Source organism: Clarias gariepinus, chromosome 7 (assembly GCF_024256425.1).
Source record: "Clarias gariepinus isolate MV-2021 ecotype Netherlands chromosome 7, CGAR_prim_01v2, whole genome shotgun sequence".
NCBI lineage: Eukaryota > Metazoa > Chordata > Actinopteri > Siluriformes > Clariidae > Clarias > Clarias gariepinus.
In genome coordinates, this window is record NC_071106.1 from 26,547,985 (window position 1) to 26,559,615 (window position 11,631).

An 11,631-nucleotide genomic window follows, 5' to 3' on the forward strand; every position below is an offset into this window, starting at 1 on the left:
TGAACACTACAAATTCTGTGGTTACTATTTGTCGTGCCATGTTTAGACTATCGCTGAGTGAGTTTTGGAATTTCTTCCTGGTTTATAACCTTGTCTTGCATTAAAGTCAGTTCTTAAGATGGTATTGTGCCTGAAATCTGTATTAAAACCTTGTGCATATGGATCCTCACTTTTTGCCTCATAACCTCACAAACCTCACAACATTGCTACACTAATCAGTTGTAGCATATTTATAGCTGTGACACTAACTTAAGGGCTATTTTTTCTGGTTGCTTGGTTGTTTCTTCTGAATGTTTTCAACAAGGTTTCCATGTTTGGAACATGATCAAGATCAAAGTCGATAACCAGGCAGTCGGAAAAAGTTAATCACAATACAAACAGGATAAATGAAAGAACGAACCAAGAAAACGGGCAAGGTTTAACCACAGCATAAATTATCAGGGAAAAAAGGTTTACTTACACAATGATAATGTTTGGCAGCGTGTCTTGTGTGTTTAAACTGTATACTGGACATCAAGCAGTGAATTGTAAACATAATAGCAGAGATTCTGTAAGAATCTCAGAAACTGTGACATGTGCTGTCACAGGCAGGGCAACATTTAACATATTCTATATAATCAAAGTTTTTCAAAACAGTAAAATACCAGTTTAATCTGTCAGCGGATTGTAAAGGAACAATAAATATTGGAGTTGCATGATGAAGTCTTACGTGGAGATCCCTGGTGAATGAGACCATCTGTTCTGGGTGTAGTGGAGGATGAGGCCTATTTCTCTTGTCTGCTGCAGTCTTTTTACCTTCTAACTGTGCAATGAAGACAGATTTGTGCTGCTTCACAGGTTTGCTGACTCGTTCTTATCTATTATCAACTACTGATAAGGTTCATTGGATGATTGAAATAGTGGGGTCATCCTGCAACACACTGAAATGTGTGAGGTTTTTAAATGTGTCAATTAGGAAATGTGCCGATTTTGCCAAGGTGATAAAGTGGATAAATTAATGCAAAACCTGAAATATGAAGATGAATGTGATTATGAGTATATGAAATATTTAAACTTGATGACATTCAAATCCCAACAACGAAATCAAGCCCTCAGAAGGAAAATTCTTGACCTCCACAAACCCGGTACAATGTTTGTACATCCTACATTAAGTTCTACATTTCCACGGCCTTTTGTGCTAGAAAGGAGCATCTACTCGAAAAAACTGGCATCACCGGTAGAAGTGTTCTTCAAGCAGAGAAAACACAGAAGTGTTTGGCCATAATGACTAATGCTATGTAGGGAAGAAAAAGTGAAAGGTTGTAGAAGTGGAGGTGGCATCATCAATTTGGGTTTTGTTTCTTTCTGAAAGTAGCTGACATCATGAAAAATAAGACTAATTTAGAAATACCAATATATCAGCCAGGGAATTAAAAACCTGGTCACAACTGAGACTTGATCCCAACCATACCTCCAAACTTGTAATTGCATGGCTTAATGTTAACCAAGCAAAAAACTTTCACCTGAATCATATAGAAAAATACAACAGTTCTGTCAGGAGGACTGAGCCAAAAAGTTCAGCAAAGTTTTGTAAAATGGCTTGTGAGGGCAGCATTTGATTTGATTAATGTAGTGTATGTAAGAGCTTGACTAGTGAATATAGAAAATTTTTGACCCAAACACTGTGTTGCATAAGCTTACTGAATAGATAATATTCTACATTTTTTGTTTTTGTTTCATTCTTCATATATTTGAAAATAGGGCAGAACAGTGGCTTAGTGGCTAGCACTGGGGCCTTGCATCTCCTCATCTTGACCTTGTAGGGGTCAAGGGTTCGATTGTGGGGGAGGGGGGATGAGGGGGGTGATGGTGTGTGTGTATGTATATATGTGTTGTGCCCTGCGATGGATTTGCACCCCATCCAGGGTGTATCCCGCCTCGTGCCCTAAGACTTCTGGGATTTGCTCCAGGTCCCCTGTGACCCTGTATATAAGATAAAGCGGTATAGACAATGAGTGAGTGATATTTGGAAATTATACAATATTATGATGTATTTGCGTTAAATAATGCTTTCAAGCTTGCCTCCAGATCCAGATGTGCACTGAGTAAGAAATGCATTTAAATTCCACAATACTGGTAATCATTTACTGGGCAATAATGGTTAAATAGATAAATTATTATATTATTATGTACACTATGTCTTACAGAATGTACAGATGGCAGACATTATTAAATCTTAGTATGTATTTAACTTCATTCAACAAAAGGTTAAATATTCAAGATTAAATTGTTGATTATTTTTATTAAGTAGTATTGGTATTTTTATAAAATATTTCTTATTCAGTTCTATGCCATGGAACTGTTTGCTGGCTTTGCCCTTTTCAGCAAAATGTAGTGCGTGTAACACCAATGATCTGCTAAAACCAATTTCACTTGGCTGTTGGGGTGTTAATCATTCGCTCATGGCAACAGATAAAAGTAATGACTCTTACATTAGTGTGTGTGTGTGTGTGTGTGTGTGTGTGTGTGTGTGTGTGTGTGTGTGTGTGTGTGTGTGTGTGTGCGTGTGTGTGCGTGTGTGTGCACGTGTGCGTGTTCTTGTGTGGGTGTGCAGATGTATATGATCAATTCCATCTTAAAAGATTTTAATAGGTTAAAAAAATAATAATAATTTATTTCAAAAAGTGAAACTCTCATATATTCTGAGCAAATGACTAGTGACATTGTATGCAGTGCCAACAGAAAGTATCCTTTCAGTGAATACAGACCCTTTCACCTATCGTCTATACTGCTTTCTCCAGTACAGTATATAGTAGGGTCATGGGGGTGATTTTCTCTCCACTCTGATTCTTGGCCGCTCCTGCACACCTGCAGCCTTATTTTTTTTCCTTATTAGCCAGTACTACTAAAGAGCTGACTGACTTTTGCCTGGTTGTCTTAAGCTAGGCCTTTGTGGACCAAGTCTAAATTGATTATCCATATTTTTATTACATTTGGATTTATGGATTTTAAGAGACTTGTGTCAATCACTTTCAACATTTTTAGCCTTTAAGATATTTTGTGACTTGGTCATTCCTCCAGGTTGGATTAAGTACTATGCCTTTTAAATATACATCCCTGCGCCCATGCATTGCCTGTCATGGCCAAAATGGCATCACAAGGACTACTGCCAATGAAGCTTGCATTAGAGGCATGGAGGGGCTGGCTAAAGGGGGGCTGAAGGTTCTAGCAATTCCCTTTCTTTGAATGGACAAATTTAAAGAATCTGGAACTGCCAAGCACCTAAATTCACGCTAAGCCAACAATCTCTTTGTGCCACCATCTGTACGTGCCCAGGTGTTGGATTGGGCTCACGGCTGTAGGGTCACCTACATAGCTTGGAGGGTCTATCCCTTAGCTCTCATCTAGCAATGCTAATGATAAATAACCCCTAGATTAAAAAGAAACCAAATACCTATCTAAAACTGAAGTTAAATGAGAGCCAAATAAGATCATTTTAGGCATATGTACACCAATATCACATAATAGTGAGGACAGATTTTTTTTATTTTTTATTAAAAATATTAGGCAAACAATCAGCTTTAAAAACAGACGATTTAATCACCTGGTGTACTAGACACTGTACCTACAAGGTTACTCTAGAACTCTTTTAAAATGCTCAATTCTGCACTTAGCAATGGCTGTGTACCTAAACCTTTTAACCTAGAGGTTATTGAACCCCTAAATTAAAAAACCTGTCCTTGGCCCCTGTCATCTATTAAATTATAGGCCAACATCAAATCTTATCTTTATCTTCAGGATCCCTAGAAAACGCAGCAGTTTTTCATTGTATCTACATAAGAATAACATTCACGGAATGTATCAGTCAGGATGCCTCAACATAACACAGAGGCAGCACTAGTCTATGTTTACCGATAAGTGGTAAATGTCTGCTTGTTTGTGTTGCTAGACCACTCATCACACTATTTTCCTTGATAGATTTAGGAGATGTTGCAAGAATTAAGGAAACACACTCTCATGACTCAGGTCCTTTTCAACAAATCGTTATCAATTTGTATATGTAAATCTAGACGATTCCAAAAGGCTCTGTTTTTATGCACACCGTTATTTTTTCTCTGTCTGCCTTCTTTGGGTAAGATACAGTGGAACTTCAGATTGCAATGAAATGCGGTTTGCGAGTGTTCTGAAAAACGACTTTTGACTTGGAAAACGAACAATTTTTGGTTTACGAGTCATGTATCACGCGTCACGTGATCACAACTAAGTCAATGGTTTTTCTCTCTCTTGTGCTGCGGAATTGTGGGTAATCGTCTCCCCTGCTGGGTCTTTGTGCTCTTACTGGTATAATCAACATCCGTGCACGTGTGTACTGTTTATTATAACACTGTGACCACATGTGTGTGTGCGTAAAACATATTTTATTTTGTGTCTGTATATGTGTACAGCGCACGTGTAAAGCAGAATAGCTTATTGGAGAGGTTAAAGATCCATTTTCTCTCTCTGCTCAAGGCTCAGCCTGCTCTTTGCGTCTGTGTGTCTATTGGAGGACACCATGTCCCACAGACACACACACACACACACACACACACACTCCTCCTACTTTCACCTTCACAGACACACACACACTCATTCCCTCTGCTCTACACAGAAACACTGCTCTTTCACGATTCTTTTCAAAGGTAACGTGCAGGTTCATTTGTTTTATTTTTACTCTACAGCAGTGATTTCGTTTGTGTGTCACTCAATCGAGTGTCATTAAAGAGATTTCTTGTTTATTTGTCCAATAAAACAGTGCTTCTGTTGTGTGCACGCGTGTGTGAAAAGAGATAGGTAACTGTGTAAGACAAGAAGGGGGAGGGGCTTACACACACATGCACACGCGCGCGCGCACACACACACACACACACAGCGCCTGCCCGCACAACGGAAACACTTATCTGTCAGGATTTATTTTTCCTTTTTTTAAAGGTAAACTGCAGGTTAATTAGTTTTATTTTTACTTTATATCTTGTGTTAGATATTTTTATGTATTAATTTTTGGGGCTGTGGAACAAATAATTTAAGTTTCCATTATTTCTTATAGAAAGATTCGATTTGGTTTTCGAGTGTTTTGTAATACGAGCCCGCTTCCAGAATGAATTATGCTGTTGAGGTCAGGAAAGTGATTCTGCTCTCTGAAGACCAACACAGAGAGACTGAGAAGGAGCTTCAATACGGCAATACAGGCAATACAGTCTCTTAATCAGTACACCACACAGTACTGATCCATTTTCAACATCCACACACACGGTTTTGCGGTCTGTGGTCATTCTGGACATTCACTTACACTAGTGGCCACTGCACAACTACACATTCGTGGACATTAGTTAAGTTAAATTATCACAAGTCACTTTAAATATGTCACTTCAAGTATATTTGCACACCCCCTGGACATTCTGTTACCCGGATGCACAGTCACTTTAAACACTTTAAATCCGTGACATTTCTATTTATACTCAATTTATATTCAACCTCATTCCCACACATATAGTCCTAAATTCTATATCTCTGTATTGCACAGCTGTTCTTATTTTCTTATTTTCCAGATTTTTCATATATGTTTCTTATATTGTATATTTGGTCCTGTACAGTACAGCTGTCTCTTATTCTTCTATATTTTATATTATATCTTATATTGCATATTTTGTACTGTATAGTTATGTTATTTTATTTTATTTCAATTCTATATTTTGTTTTATTCTTACTTAGTTAAATTTACCTTCTGTTTTCCTTTTCATATTTATTTTCTATTTCAAAGTCTTTTATTTTAAGGTCACGTGCAATTGTCTAAAGCATTTCACTGCATATCGTACTGTGTATGACTGTGTATGTGACAAATAAAATTTGAATTTGAATTTAATCCAAGGTTCCACTGTAATTCATAATCATGGTTAAACATGATAATCACGGTATTAATTTTCACTGTTCTAGTGATGACACACAGTTGTATATCTCAAGTAGATAAGCAACATCAGCTTAAGATTGAGGAATATGTTAAGGACGTTAGTCACTAGATGCTTAACTTCTTTCTACTTAATCCTTGCAATACAGACATACTTGTGTTAGTACCACATGCAGTTGGAAGTACGCTTTCTGATCACACAGCAACTGTGGATGGCTTTCTGTTTCATCATGTTCTGCAGTAAAAGATGTTGGCGTGATTATTGATTCCAGTATTTCATTTGAAACTCATGTAGATAATATTACTAGGATAGCATTCTTTCTTTTCAGAAATATTGCCAAGAATTTCATTACATGATGCAGAGAAACTAGTCTAAGTTGGATCATTGTAATGCCTTTCTGTCTGGAAGTAGTAGTTGCATAAACATACTTACTGTAGATAAGAAGATATGAGCAGATCTTATCCTCACTGCAATGGCTCCCAGTGAAATTTTGCATTAATTTTAAAATACTATTTTTGACCCATAAGGCATTAACGGTCTTATGCTACAGTACCAATAGTAAACTGCCAGTATCACAGGAAGTATTCTAATATTTTGAGATATTTACTGTATTATTTTAGAATCTATATTATGATATTATGGATATAATATTTATTGTGATCTGAGTATATCAGTTCCACTTTTTAAATTTAATTATGAAATTAACCATATTCTGTTTTTTAGATGCCTTTGTAGTATGTGTATGCATGCTTTATTATGAAAAGTATAGTAATTAGTAATAGTTAAAATTTCTTCCAAAATTACACTTTGTACCTGTAAACCTTTTAACGTTAAAAGTTGGAGCTGCTTAGGTTTACAAGCAATAATTTGCTAATTGGCTTGTGCCATTTCTTTAAAACGTTTCGACACTTAAATGTGAGTTGCTTTAGAGTTGCTTTGGTTTGAGCACCAGATATCACAACACTCAAATAACAAAGTGAATTTGTGTGTGCACATGCACAAACACACACACACACACTAACACAATCACTCTTCTACTACTGCTACAGCCTTTACGGTTGCGGTTAAAATGCTTTATGCACGCGCAACACACACACACACACACACACACAATGTTATAGTTCAAAGTAAACACACACAGATGTTGACTATACAAATGATGCACATGCACTAAGGCTGAGCATGGGAGATGATTACCCATAATCCCACAGCCCAAGAGAGAGAAGAACCACTGGCTCAGTTGTAATCATGTGACGCTCGAGTGACAAAGTGCGTGTGTACTACAGTACTCGTATATCAAGACATTGCTTGTTTAATAAGTTTTTTTTTTAAACGCTCGCAGACCAATACAAGGTTTTACTGTATATATAAGCGCAAAGGTTTTTTTTTGAAGGCAGATCTTTACCTTGCTGAAAAAATCACTTCTGTTGCATAGTTGCATAAATAATTTATTTATTGATTTCTGCAAGTTTCATCCCAATACCTCTGTACACTTCAGTTGTTGCATCAATGAAAAATTAAGTTCGTGAACACCAGTGAAAGTTGGTTTTCTTGACAGTAGTATTCTACCATCAGCTCCATCCAAGTTAAATTTGAATTCATTTAAAAAAAAGTTTCTCAAGAATCTGCTGTGTTTTTTTATTTCAGTTTGCTAAATTTACCCTTGCTTACCTATTCTTTATTAGGTCATATTGTTTCTGCACTTTCTCAATGATGTCTAAAGTGATCATTGCCTTTTCTTTTCACATGTTTTTATTGTTTCTTCTGTCACAATTATGCTTGTATGTTGTTTGTTTTAATTAATCCTTCATTTTTAAACTTTTTTTAATATGATTAAATGTGATAGAAGTATTAAAGAACTACACTTTGCACCTGTTTTTTATGCATTTGCTCTGGGGAAAAGAGTGGCCTGCTTTGTACAAGCAGAATGACACTCAAAATAAAAAGTTTAATAACAAAGTGAGAACTCAATTTTTGCAGTTTTGAGAAAACTATTTTTTTAAAGGAAACAAAAAGTATTGCAAACTCATAGAGAATGTTTTGTGCATCTTTTTTGTGAGCCACAAAGGTGTTAAAAATAAAAAATTCCAAAGTATTATGTTGAAATTATTATTCTTTTTTTTGTTGTTATATAAGTGTGAATATTGTGTGATGTCTCGGAAGGTTATAACTCTACCTTTGGGCACAATGAAAAAAATCTGCCTACAGTTGTGTGTGTCTGTCAGTTGTAACTTAAGAGTATGATATTGTAGTGCATATCCAGACAAAGCAACTGTAACAGCACATGACAACAGCTTCCCACAAACAGCACATGTCATGTCTCTTGTCTGCAATTCACTTATGCATCTTCATTGTGTTGTTGTAATGTTATTTCTCTGCTTAGCTAAAAATTAACCTTACACTACAGTATTACATATAATATGGTTTTCGTACAACATCCAAATAGTATTATGTCCTATGTAAGTGATGCATAACTGTAATTCATTACTACTGGTGTAACTGCAGTGGCAGTAACGGACTGTAAATGTCCTGTTTCTTGGCCTTAACATTGTTTAAAAATCCACTGAACACATTTAATTAACTCTCAGCCACTGTTTTATTTCACTGATTATGTAATCTATACGATTGCCTTCTCATGAATATACAGTATATCACTTACTCATCGTCTATACCGCTTTATCTCGTATACAGGGTCACAGGGGGCCTGGATCCTATCCCAAGAGACTTAGGGCATGAGGCAGGGTACACCCTAGACAAGGTGCCAATACATTGCAGGGCACACAAACACACACACACACACACACACACACACACACACACATACACACACTATGGGCAATTTGGGAACTGCAGGTCTTTGAACTGTGGGAGGAAACTGGAGTACCAGAGAAAACCCCTCCAAGCACGGGGAGAACAGGAATCGACGCTGGCCAGGAATTGAACCCTAGGTCCAAGTTGACAGTGCTATCCACTGCAAAATAATCAGTTTCTTATTTTTTTTTTCTTATAGGTGCAGTATTGGTGAGATAAACAGTTTGTAAATTTTTTTGTGAACCGCTAACAATATTTCTCATAAATTTTAAATATAATTAGAGTGTATTGTTAAAGGAAATGACATCACAACACATCAAAATAACCCAAGATCATACAGTATTTGTAGAGCTTTAATAACTCAAATGAAACAAAATGCATATAATTTGTAAACAAATTGTGTTAATGCTTTGGATAAATAACATTAAGAATTCAGTATTTGGTGTAATAACCCTGATTTGATTTACAGCTTCCTTGCATTTTTGCCGTGCTCTCCACCAGTTTTTCACATTGCTGTTGGGTTATATCACTCTTTTAGCAAAAAAACAAACAGATGTTTATATATATATATATATATATATATATATATATATATATATATATATATATATATATATATAAACATCTGTTTGTTTTTTTGCTCAACAAAAAAAAGAAACGTCCCTTTTTCAGGACTGTGTATTTCAACAATAATGTTGTAAAAATCCAATTAACTTTACAGATCTTTATTGTAAAGCGTTTAAACAATGTTTTCCATGCATGTTCAATTAACCATAATCAATTAATTAACATGCACCTGTGGAATGGTCGTTAAGACCTTAACAGCTTACAGAAAGTAGGCATTTAAGGTCACAGTTCTAAAAACGCAGGACACTAAAGAGACTTGTCTACCGACTGTGAAAAACACCCAAAGAAAGATGCCCAGGGTCTCTGCTCATCTGTGTGAACGTGCATTAGGCATGCTGCAGGGAGGCATGAGGACTGCTGATGTGGCTAGGGCAATAAATCGCCATGTCCGCACTGTGAGACGCCTAAGACAGCGCTACAGGGAGACAGGAAGGACAGCTGATCATCCTTGCAGTGGAAGACCACGTGTAACAACACCTGCACAGGATCGGTACAGTACATCCGAATATCACACCTGCGTGACAGGTACAGGATGGCCACAACAACTGCCCGGGTCACACCAGGAACACACAATCCCTCCATCAGTGCTCAGCCTGTCCGCAATAGGCAGTCCATGAGGAGGAGATGCACTGCAGTACTTCAAGCAGCTGGTGGCCACACCAGATACTGACTGGTACTTTTGATTTTGAGCCTCCCTTCATTCAGGGACACATTGTGAAACATTTTTAGTTTATGTCTTAAGAGAGTCTGTTGACTCTTTTAGTGTTCATACAAATATTTACACATTAAGTTTACTGAAAGTTAAAAGTCAGAGGACGTTTCTTTTTTTTGCTGAGTATATATAGTACTTATTTTTAAAAGCTTTAAGCTTTCATGTTTTAGGCAATATGGAATGGATCTATTACATAAACAAACCTTTCCTGAAAATCCAATAGCATCACCTTTTTGTATCACTAGACAGTATCACAAATCACTGGGCAAATAGCAGTTGCTTCGAGTGAACTACTGTACCTGCTTTTAATGGATTTCTGGAGAATGTTGAAGCCTTACTGCCAATGTAACATCAACTATAGATATGTGTAAAGTCAATATGTTCCTACAAATATGACATTATGCGATTTGGATGTTGAGTGGACAAAATATTATGTATACATAAAAAAATGCTTTGTGGAATACTGTAGTTTAATCTTCTATTTCACTTCCAAATTGAAACCATTCTTTTTCCCCTTAGCACTACTGTTCTTTCAGCATTTGGGTGCCATAATACACTTCACTGAAATATTTTCATAAAAAATTAAGCAGAGAGATAAGGATACAATGCTACAGCACTCAATAGACATACAAGTGCTTTGTGTACAAGAGACAGGAGATGCACATGCTGCTGCAGGAAGGTGTTTTATTTGATATATCTGGTTATACGCCAGCCTTTTTGTACTTTGAAAAAAAAACAAAAAGCAACTTTGCATTAGAATGAAGGACTTCTTTCCAGTGCCAAGACATTTCATCAGTGATGAACATAACATTGATGACATTCAATTGACGGAATGTAAAGATGAGAAGAATTTTAGAACTTTTGAACCCCAAAGATCCCCAGATCGATCTGTTGATCTATCTATTTATTAATATACCTACAGTATGTCTGTTTCTCATCTGATCAGATCTGTTTGTCTGTCCAGCAGCTTAAGCTGGGACAAAACCAGTTCATGCAAGATTAAAATGATGGTAAGAACACTTACAAATTGGCATTTGTATGGCGAAAAAAATAAAACAAATGAAGGTGTTGGAAAGGCCAAGTAAAAGGCCAGACCTTATACCGACAGAGTTGCGGTGATGGAATCATAAGAGAGCTGTAAATATACTAATGTTCTCAAATATCAGTCATTTAAAATAATATTATAAAGAAAAGTTGGCTAAAATGTCTCCAAAGCAAACAAAGAAATAGTTGTAGAGATATAAAAGTTTATTGGTAGGCAATACTTCTTAAGCCATGTGGACCCAATTGCCCCAACAACGGCACTGTAGTGCATGGTTGTAAATTTTGGTCAATAACTCATTACAACTGAGTCTTACTGATGCTTGCATTCTTTCAAACAAGAGCAACAAAGCCGTTTAGCTTTGCCCGCTCACATGTTTTACTATTTTGCATAATATGCAAAACATACTTTTGCAAATTAGTCCTAGGACCTTTGGCTTCCTCAAACACTTGGTGTCGAACTACTCAGAAAAAGGTAAACCTCAATATTTTTCACTTTTGTGGCATTTGTCACCAATG